The sequence below is a fragment of the Pelophylax lessonae genome (assembly GCF_965119305.1).
Source record: "Pelophylax lessonae genome assembly, chromosome: 12".
In the NCBI taxonomy this organism is placed as follows: Eukaryota; Metazoa; Chordata; class Amphibia; order Anura; family Ranidae; genus Pelophylax; species Pelophylax lessonae.
Genome location: NC_138779.1, coordinates 187,344,489 through 187,354,742, shown reverse-complemented (window position 1 = coordinate 187,354,742; position 10,254 = coordinate 187,344,489).

Genomic DNA, 10,254 nt, shown 5'->3' with positions numbered 1-10,254 from the left:
GGGGGGTGATGGAGAGATGCAGACAGGGGGGTGATGGAGAGATGCAGACAGGGGGGTGATGGAGAGATGCAGACAGGGGGGTGATGGAGAGATGCAGACAGGGGGTGATGGAGAGATGCAGACAGGGGGTGATGGAGAGATGCAGACAGGGGGTGAGGTGATGGCGTCAGAAGATGATGGAGACAGGAGGTGATGGAAGGATGGAGTGATGGAGACAGACAGGCGGTCCTTAGAATTGGGGACATAATATTTGGGTGATCCTGGTGGCTTCCAGGGATTTCCCCCCACTTTCTGTGATGGCTATGGAACAGAAATTAAGGGGAAATCTCTCCAGTTTGACATAGGCGACAAAATCTGATGGGTTATAATCTAATCTGGCTTACTATATCAAAAATAACATAAGAAATATGTTATTTTACCTTAATGTCTATCTTAAACCACATTGCTAATTGCATATTGTACTTGTTTGTAGCTTATGCACTGAAATTTGCAATAAACCTGTCATTTTGTAACTTTTGGAAAATGCCAGTAAAAACTTGGCTGTGCCAGTAAATTTTGAGTGTCGTGTCAGTGAATTTCAGTCTGGTAGGTTGGCAACACTGGTGACACCAGTGTACCTGAGGCGGGAGCCGAAGCTGCCAGTCTGTGGCCCCACCACTCGCTGCCTCTGTGTCTCGCGGCCGCCGAAATTGCAGTGTGTTATAATCTATTCAGACCAGCAGCCTCCTCCAGCAGTGTTTGTCACGAACAGATGGTGGGTGTGTTACCTGACCCCACCTCCTCGGCTTGGCTCCTCCTGTGTACTGTACATTGCTGGGGTCCTGGGAGCAGGCAAACGAGACGAGCGGCAAAGGTCTGGAGTGGCCATCAGTGGCAAAAAAAAATTTATTAAAAGGGGTTGGGGTGACACCATGAGTTACCGCACCGGGTGACACCAACCCTAGTGACGCCACTGCGTATAGAGATCATTAATATACAGGGCTGGGGTCAGGAGGGAACAGTGCAGGAGGGGGGGGGGGGGAGTCAGGAGGGCACGATACTGGGGAGTCAGGAGGGGACGGTACTGGGGGGTCAGGAGGATATGGTAATAAGAGATCAAGAAGGCACAGTGCAGGGGGGATCAGAACAGCTGGGAGGCCAAGAGGGCATGTCACTAGGGGGACAGGAGGGTATGGTATTGGGGGGGGGGGGTAAGGAGAGCATGGTGCTGGAGGGCATGGTACTGGGGGATCAGGAGGGCTGGGGTGTCAGAAGTACATGGGGCTGGGGGTCAGGAGAGTATTGTACTGTGGTGTCAGGAGGGCATGGTACTGGGGGGTCAGCAGAGAATGGTACTGGGGTGTCAGGAGGGCATGAGGTGGGCTTGGGTGTTAGGGGGGCACAGAAGTTGTTTCTTAATGCAGAGTGGCACAGGTAAGTAAGGTGCAGTAGAAAACCTACATGCCCAGTAATCAGGGATCAGCACCCATGATTACTTAATTATCGTGGTCAGCAGAGACAGGGGGGCACAGGAACAGGCAGGATCAACCAGGTTTTTTAGAACATAAAAAGGGACAAATGACACAGCACAACCACTATGCTGTGTATCCTGTTATAAAGGATCAGGATATTTTTATTTTATTTTATTTGTTTATTTATTTTTGGGTTACAACCACTTAAAGCTAGAAACATTTAGCCCCCGTTCACACTGGGGCGACCTGTCAGGCGACCTGGTCGCCTGACAGGTCGCCATAGGTCGCCTGGCATAGAGAAGCTGTGGACCCGTTCTAATAGGAGCGACACAAGTTGCTCCGACTTAGAAAAAGGGTCTGGAGCTTCTTTGGGGCGACCTGCTTAGACTTCAATGTTATGAAGTCTGTGCCGGCCGCTCCGAGGTCGCGGTGCGAGTAGCGCGCTGCGACCTGTGAGGTCGCCCTGAGAAGTCGGATCACCCCAGTGTGAACGGGGCCTTAATGCAGCCATTAAATTATTTAGAAGCAATACACATCTGTTAAAATATGGGGTTGCACAGCCTAAACAAACGCAGTAAAACTCAATAATCTTAAGACAGTAAATGCGTAAATAAGATTGGTGCAAATATCAATTCCTCGTAAAAGTCCAGTATGAAGTGCAAAAACTAACAGTGACATCAGTGCGATCATAAACAAGCTGAAATATAGCCCATGCTCCAAAACGTGATATGTGTCAGCCACCTTCTTCTAATCAGATGATATCCGCCTCTGTGCACTGCTCCCGTGCTCACAGCACTCTCACCTCATATAAAGTAAACGTGGGCCTTTGAATAATATATTCAACGGGCTGGTATGATACTCTAGCACTCTCCACCTCCAATAGGTAAATACCTAGGGTACTATGGCACTTGTCCCTTTAAGACACCCGTGGTACTTTCGTTCAGCCACCTTTTGTAAATCACTTCCCCATAGTTTGGGTGATGAGGTGATTCAAGGGGGCCAGGTTGGACCCAGAATGGACTGACAATGTCTGGCTGTGATCTTTCCTGGGCACTGTTTTCACTTTGAACAATCAGAACGCAGACGCTCCTAGTGGTCGGGGAGTGTCTGAGTGGAAAGGAGAGTGGGGTGCACAATCTGGAATCAGACGCTCAGATCTATAGGGAGGGAAGAGGTGGGAAGATGATGCTTTGGATTTCCTCCTACTCTGACTTTTTCTCTTCTTTCCCTCCTTCTTTTCCTCCAGGACCTTGCTTTGTGCACTGGCCCAAATCATTCGGTGGAGGGGGGATTATAGTGTGGGGGTGTTTTTCAGGGGTTGGGCTTAGCCCCTTAGTTCCAGTGAAGGGAACTCTTAAGGCGTCAGCATACCAAGACAATTTCTTGGCCTTAACCCGATAGAACACCTAAGGCTCTAATTGGGATGAATTAGAGCGGATAATGCGAGCCAGGCTTTCTCGTTCAACATCAGTGCCTAACCTCACAAATGCGCTTCAGGAAGAATGGTCAAACATTCCCATAGACACTTCTAAACCTTGTGGACAGCCTTCCCAGAAGAGTTGAAGCTGTTATAGCTGCAAAGGGTGGGCCAACTCATTAATGAACCTAAGATTGGGATGCCATTAAATTACATGTGCGTGTAAAGGCAGGCGTCCCAATACTTTGACAATATAGTGTATATCATATTTACTTGTTTTAAACTGTTTTTTTTTTTTACATTTCTTTAGTTACTTCCCGTTTTCTGGCTTAGGCAAATTATGTAATATATCCAAGGAGTCTTCAGGAGGGGGGTTCCCAGCTAACCACACCCTACTGTCTGAGCTAAAGGCAGATGGATTCCAGGAAGCAAATGTTATATGAATCATCTGTCCTTACTCAAGATGGCCACAGCCAGAAATGCCAGAGGGATTTCACAGCAAAAAAAGTGTGGAGACATGGATGGATGGATTAGTTTGCTTTGAATGTTAAATAGCACTTTTGGTTTGTGGTGCTCAGATACAGTATAGTTCAGCTTTAAGTATTAGTATCAAGGTAAGTAACGATGGCAGGCTTTCAAACCTGCTGAAACTTTGTGTACCCCTCTTCATCTGTAGGATGATTATCACTGTTGTAATCAGCAAGAAAAATGGGCCACTCAAGTCATTCTAGTGCTGTCTCTAGATTTGATGTTAAATGCATAAGGCCCATTTCACACGGGCACCTCCGCCTGATGGACTCTGCTTGCTTAGCGGGGGATCGGTCCATTGATCCCCACTGAGCAGGTGGATGACAGGTCTGTGTCCGCTCACTGTGCAGAGTGGAGAAGGACCCAGTCCCGTTATCCCCTTGGGTAAATCGGGTGACAATGGACCGCCTGTCCATTTTTATCGGAATAAATCTGATCTGATCCACCAGACAGATAGAAAATAGTACCACCATACGTTTGGATTTCGTGGACAGGATCAGAACGGATAACAGATGACATGTCACCACTGACATCTGCCACTCTGTAGGGGTAAATGGAAGAAATTCTGAGTTGGGCAGAAGTCAATTTGGCATCCTTGTCAGCAGCTAATCTCAAGGTTTCATTGAACCTGGTAGCTGATTTCCTGTGCAGACACCAAGTGAGAGAGGGCAAATGGTGCTTAAATCAAAAAGTCCTTTGCAACTTAGTTCAGGATTGAAGTCAGCCACAAACAGATCTGTTTGCGAATCAGCAGAATGCCAAAACCTGCCATTTTTTCTTCCTGAAAAATGAAGACGGGGCAATAGAGGTAAATGCTCTCACTCAAAAATGGGAATTCCAGCTGGGTTATGCCTTTCTCCCCTTCCAGCTAATTCTGCAGGTCAAGCAGAGAGAACAGTGATCATCTTTGTGGCTCCGTTCTGGCCGAAAAAGCTATGGTTTTCATCTCTCCTCTGTTTAGCGGTCAAACCATATTTGGCGCTTCCACTCAGGAAGGACCTGCTGCTACAAGGACAACGGTGTCATGTACAGATGGAACATCTACGCCTTATAGTGTGGTTTCTGAAAGGCAACTGCTGGAGGAAAAATGTTTCTCCCAATGCTTAGTAGACACTCTTCTGTCAAGCCGTGAAGAGGTTACGAGGGCTATATACAGCAAAATTTGGAAAAGGTACAACTCTTGGTGCCTATCCAATTCAAGGCATTCAGAAGATCTTAAAAGTGCCGAATCCCCTGAGCTACTATATGCACAATAAACCTATATACAAATTATGGGGTCTGCTGTTATATACCCAAATGTGCTCCTATTTAAACTCAATGTGTGATGTGAAAAAAATGGTAAAGCGCTCCCCTCTGTTAAATACTGGATACACACTATATACCACTAATACATAAAATAAAATATACTGTGAGTCAGTGAGTCTTTCTGGAATGCTTTATTGTTTTGGAAACCCTTAATCAGGGTTTTCTTTTCATACATTATGGTACACAGAGCCATAAATCATAACATATTGGTTATATAGTCACCTACAGGTGAAAGACACTGACAACCAATCAGAAAGGATATCCCCCTATATAACCCCACTGACACAGGAAGTACCCCAGTTTTTTCACCAGTGTTTAAAAGTGATTGGCTGTTCTAAGGTCCCGAGGGATATCTGTATTAGGATATCTAAGCGATCTATTACTTATAGACCGATTGGCTTCGTCTGTAAGCCGAAATGTCCACCAGACAGTACTGTTCCTAGAATGTCTGGGTTGGATGCTGACCTTGGAAAAGTCAGCATTACAGCCCAGCGTCTGGAATATCTAGGTTTCCTTGTGGACACAGTACAGGCAAAGGTATTCTTGCCAACAAGAAAAGTCACAGACCTGAAGGATCTGATTCGGTCCATAGTAAGGCGGAGATATCCTTCTGTATGTCTTTGCATGAAGTTATTGGGAAAAAAGTGTCCGCATTCGAGGCAATTCCCTTTGCTCAATTCCATGCCAGACCCTTGCAGAACAACATTCTGTCTGCATGGCTGGGAAGGGTTCAGTCTCTGGACTGGTCCATGTCTCTCGTACCAAGAGTACATCAGAGTCTGAATTGGTAATTGGTAACCAGAAATCTGGAAAAGGGAAATCCTTTCTTCCAGTAACCTGGAATGTGGTGACCACAGATGCCAGTCTCTCCGGCAAGGGAGCGGTTCTGGGAGAAAGGTCTCCCCATCAACATTCTGGAAATCTGAACAGTCAGTCAGGCTTTTAAATACTGGACGCCTAGACTTCGGGGTCACCCTGTCAGGGTGCAATCTGACAATGCCACTGCTGTGGCTTATATCATCCATCAAGGTGACACAAAATGTCAGTCAGCCCAGAAAAAGGGGGATGTTATCCTGTCCTGGGCAGAGAAGTTTGTGCCATGCCTGACAGCAGTTTTTACTCCTGGAATAGAGAACTGGCAGGCAGATTTTCTGAACAGTCAACAGATGTTTCCGGGGGAATGGTCCTTACATCCCGAGACTTTTCAATCAATCTGACTACGCTGGGGGGTCCCAGACGTAGATCTGTTGGAATCCAGGTTCAGCCACAAGTTGAAGAGATTTGTGTCCAGGACAAGGGATCCACTCGCAGTCGGAGTGGATGCTTTGGTGACTCCTTGGGAGGAGTATTCCCTGATTTATGCCTTTCCTCCGGTGCAGCTGATCAGAAAATTAGTAATTCTCGTAGCTCTGGCATGGCCAAAGAGGGTTTGGTATGCACAGAACCAAAGGCTAGCAGTGACAAGGCCTTGGGCCCTTCCACTGCGTCCAGACCTACTCTCTCAAGGTCCGATATTCCACCCTGCTTTAAAGTCTCTAAATTTGATGGCTTGGCTATTGAAGTCTTAATCTTGAGTATCTGGCCCTGCAGTTTATATCCTGATGAATGCTAGGAAACCAGTCTTTAGAAGCATTTATTACAGGGTCTGGAAATCCTACATTACCTGGTGTGAAGCCAGGAAATGGCATCCCCGTATATATATCATCGGGAGAATTCTAGCTTTCCTTCAAGCAGGGGTAGATATGAAATTAGTCTTGAGCACTATTAAGGGGCTGATTACAGCCTTATCCGTTTTCTTCCAAGAACCGATCACTTCCCATTCGTTGGTACAGACCTTCGTCCGGGGAATGTTACATTTGCTTCCACCTGTGAAGCCCCCATTATGTCCTTGGGATTTAAATTTGGTGCTGGCAGTTTTACAAAAACAGCCTTTTGAGCCCATGGGGCAGGTTCCCATGGTTCTTCTGACCAGGAAACTGGTCTTTTTGATTGCGCTAATTTCGGCTAGGAGGGTATCGGAACTAGCAGCTTTTTCTTGTAAAGAGCCATTCTTGATTTTTCATCAAGATAGGGTGATTCTACGTCCACATCCAGGTTTTTTTGCCTAATGATGTCCACCTTTCATTTGAATCAGGACATTATACTGCCTTCCTTTTTTCTAGATCCTCACTCAGAGAAGGAAAATGTATTGCATTCTCTTGATGTAATGCGTGCACTTAAGCTTTACTTGGAAAGATCAGCTCAGATTTGTAAGACTGATCTCTTGTTTGTGCTGCCAGAAGGGCCCAGGAAAGGGTTGGCAGCATCCAGGTCTACGATTTCTCATTGGATTCACCAGGTTATTACCCAGGCATATGATTTAGAAGGAAAGGTTCCATCTTTTCCTGTAAAGGCACATTCTACCAGAGTAGTAGGTGCCTCTTGGGCACTTCACCATCAAGCCTCTATGGCTCAGATTTGCAAGGCCGCGACCTGGTCGTCGGTGCATACGTTCACTCGTTTCTATCAAGTGGATGTTGGGACCCAGGAGAAATCTCCATTTGGCCACAGTATTCTGCAGGTAGCAGTGTAGTCCTTTTTGTGGTCTGATGTCAGTATTTTTGTTATCCCCCTACCCTCAGATGCATTGCTTTGGAATATCCCATATGTTATGATTTATGGCTCTGTATCCCATGATGTACGAAAAGAAAAATAGATTTTTAATACATACATCATCACTGACACAGAGGTCCCTCCCCTCTTATATGGGGCCTTTATTGCTTGCTACGAAATTGAGGTACTTCCTGTGTGGGAGGGGTTACATAGGGGGACATCCTTTCTGATTAGTTGCCAGTGTCCTTCACCTGTTGGTGAATATATAACCCATATGTATGATTTATGGCTCTGTGTCCCATGATGTACTTCAAGAAATGGATTTTACAGGTAAGTATGTATTACAAATCCATTTTTTTCAGTGCGTTATCCAGTTCCAAACCAGTTATAGTTAAAACTTTTCCCCAATGGGATCTCTTAGTAGTCCTACAAGCTCTAACCAAGTCTCCTTTTGAATCTTTGGACTTTGAAGTATGTCACGTTGAAGACAGTTCTATTAAATGCTGTCACTTCCTCACGCAAGATTAGTGATCTGCATGTGTTGTCAGTCAGAGAGCCATTTCTAATGATCTTTTCAGAAAGGATTGTGCTGAAAACCAACCTGGCCATTCTCCCAAAGGTAGCGTCAGTGTATCACTGTTCTGAAGATATTTTGCCAATGTTTTGTTCTAGCCCGTCAGGGGAAAAGGAAAGACATTTTAATTCTTTAGATAAGAGGAGAATCTTTCTTTAAAATTAACTAAAGAGTTTAGGCGTCCTGAATCTATTTTCATTTTGTTTGCTGGGACCAAAAAAAGGCAAAAAGCCGCTAAAAGATCCATTGCCAAACGGCTAAGAATGGCAACTGAATCAACTTATTTACTTTCGGACGTTGAGTATTCATGCTCATTCTACAAGACCTCTAGCAGCAACCACATGGGCAGAGAGGGCCAGTGGCCACCCCAGAACAAATTTTTAAAACGGCGTCGTAGTAAAGCATGTCCACTTTTATACACTATTATAGACTGGATTTATTACCAGCTAGGGAGCAGGTCTTTGGCAGAAAGGTTCGGGAAGCTGTGCTCCTACCCTGAGGGGGTAGGTTCTCCTTTATAATTGTGCTGTCCTGATGGACGTTTTGAAAAAATTTAAGTTAGGCTTACCGGTAATTTGTTTTCTAGTAGTCTTTCAGGACAGCAATAAATGCCTGCCCTGATATTGTTTATGCTGTTGTGCTTATGTTTTTCAGATAGGCCGGAGGTACTCTTTGACAACTGAGGACAGTGGGGGGAGGCCTCCAATTAAAAGTCTGTTGTGGGTGTGTGTTTCCTGTGAGAGGAGGACCTACATTCTCTCATGTGCTGTCGACAAAAAAAAAAAAAAAAAAAATCGCAATAAGTGCATTTTGATTGGTTTGCGCAAAAGTTATTGCATCTACTAACTAAAGATTTATGTCCTTTTTATTTTTAATTTTTAAGTAATGGCGGCGATCTGCAATTTTTTTTGTGGGACTGTGACATTGCGGCGACAAATCAGACCCCTGACTGACATTTTTGACACTTTTGGGAGGACCAGTGACATTACTACAGTAATCAGTGCTAAAAATATGCACTGTTACTGTAATAATGACACTGGCAGGGAAGGGGTTAACATTGTGGGTGATCAAGGTGTTAAATGTGAGCCTAGGGGAGTGATTCTAACTGTGGGGGGGCGTGGCTTGTGGAATGACCATAGAGACCTGTGATCCTATATAGAAGGATCTTAGGGGCTCTATGATCATTCCAGGGAGAAGAACGATCAGCTGTGTACAACAGCTGACTGTTCTATCTCAGCGGGGAACGATCGCGGGTGTCAGGCGGCAATCAGAGCCACCTGCCCACTGCATTGGCTTCCCCGCTGACGAGCCCTCGCCCCCTAGCATCCTGCTCGCGACCGCCTTACAGTTACAGCGATTCGAACAGGAGCGGCTGCCTGCCGCAGTACATCTGCGGCGGGCGGTTGTAAAGAGGTTAATATCAAAAGGCCGTGTAACAAGGCATTTTTTGATAAAAAGAATAGATTTTTTTGAATGACATATTGTTGACCTTTTTTTAACCACTTTAACACTGCTCACTGTTCTACTACTGCGGCACAGTTGCTCGTTATCGTCTGGCGACGTAGACCTACGTCACCAGACATTCCCCTCTCTCGGCGGCGCGCGCGCGCCACCGGAGGCTCGCTCCCGCTGTATTCAGTCACAGCGGTAGTCGGGCCAGGGGAGGAGCGGCGGTTATCACCGCCGCTCTTCCCTGATCGGGGAACATGTTAGTAAGCACCAGGCATACATTAACCCCTTGATCACCAATAAAAGTTAACCCCTTCCCTGCCAGTGTCATTTTTACAGTAACAGTGCATATTTATAGCACTGATTACTGTAGTAATGTCACTGGTACCCCCAAAAGTGTCAAAAATGTCAGTGAAGGGTCCGATCTGTCCGCCGCAATGTCGCAGTACCGCAAAGAAAATCGCAGATCACCGCCAGATCGCCGCCATTACTAGTTAAAAAGAAAAACAATAAAAATGATATAAATTTCCCGTAGTTAGTAGCTGCGATAACTTTTGCGCAAACCAATCAAAATACGCTTATTGCGATTTTTTTTTTTTACCAAACATATGTAGCAGAAAACAAATTGGCCTAAAATGTTAAAAAATTTTGATTTTTACATTTTTTGGGGGGGAATTTCATATAAAAAATGTGAAAAATATTGTTATTTTTTTTAAATTGTGGCTCTTTTTTTGTTTATAGCGCAAAAAGTAAAAATCGCACAGGTGATCAAATACCACCAAAAGAAAGCTCTATTGGTGGGGAAAAAAGTACGTCAATTTAATTTGGGTACATCGTCGCACGACCACGCAATTGTCCGTTAAAGTAACGCAGTGCCGAATCGCAAAATATGGCCTGGTCAGGAATGGGGTAAAATCTTCCGGTCTTAAAGCTGTTAA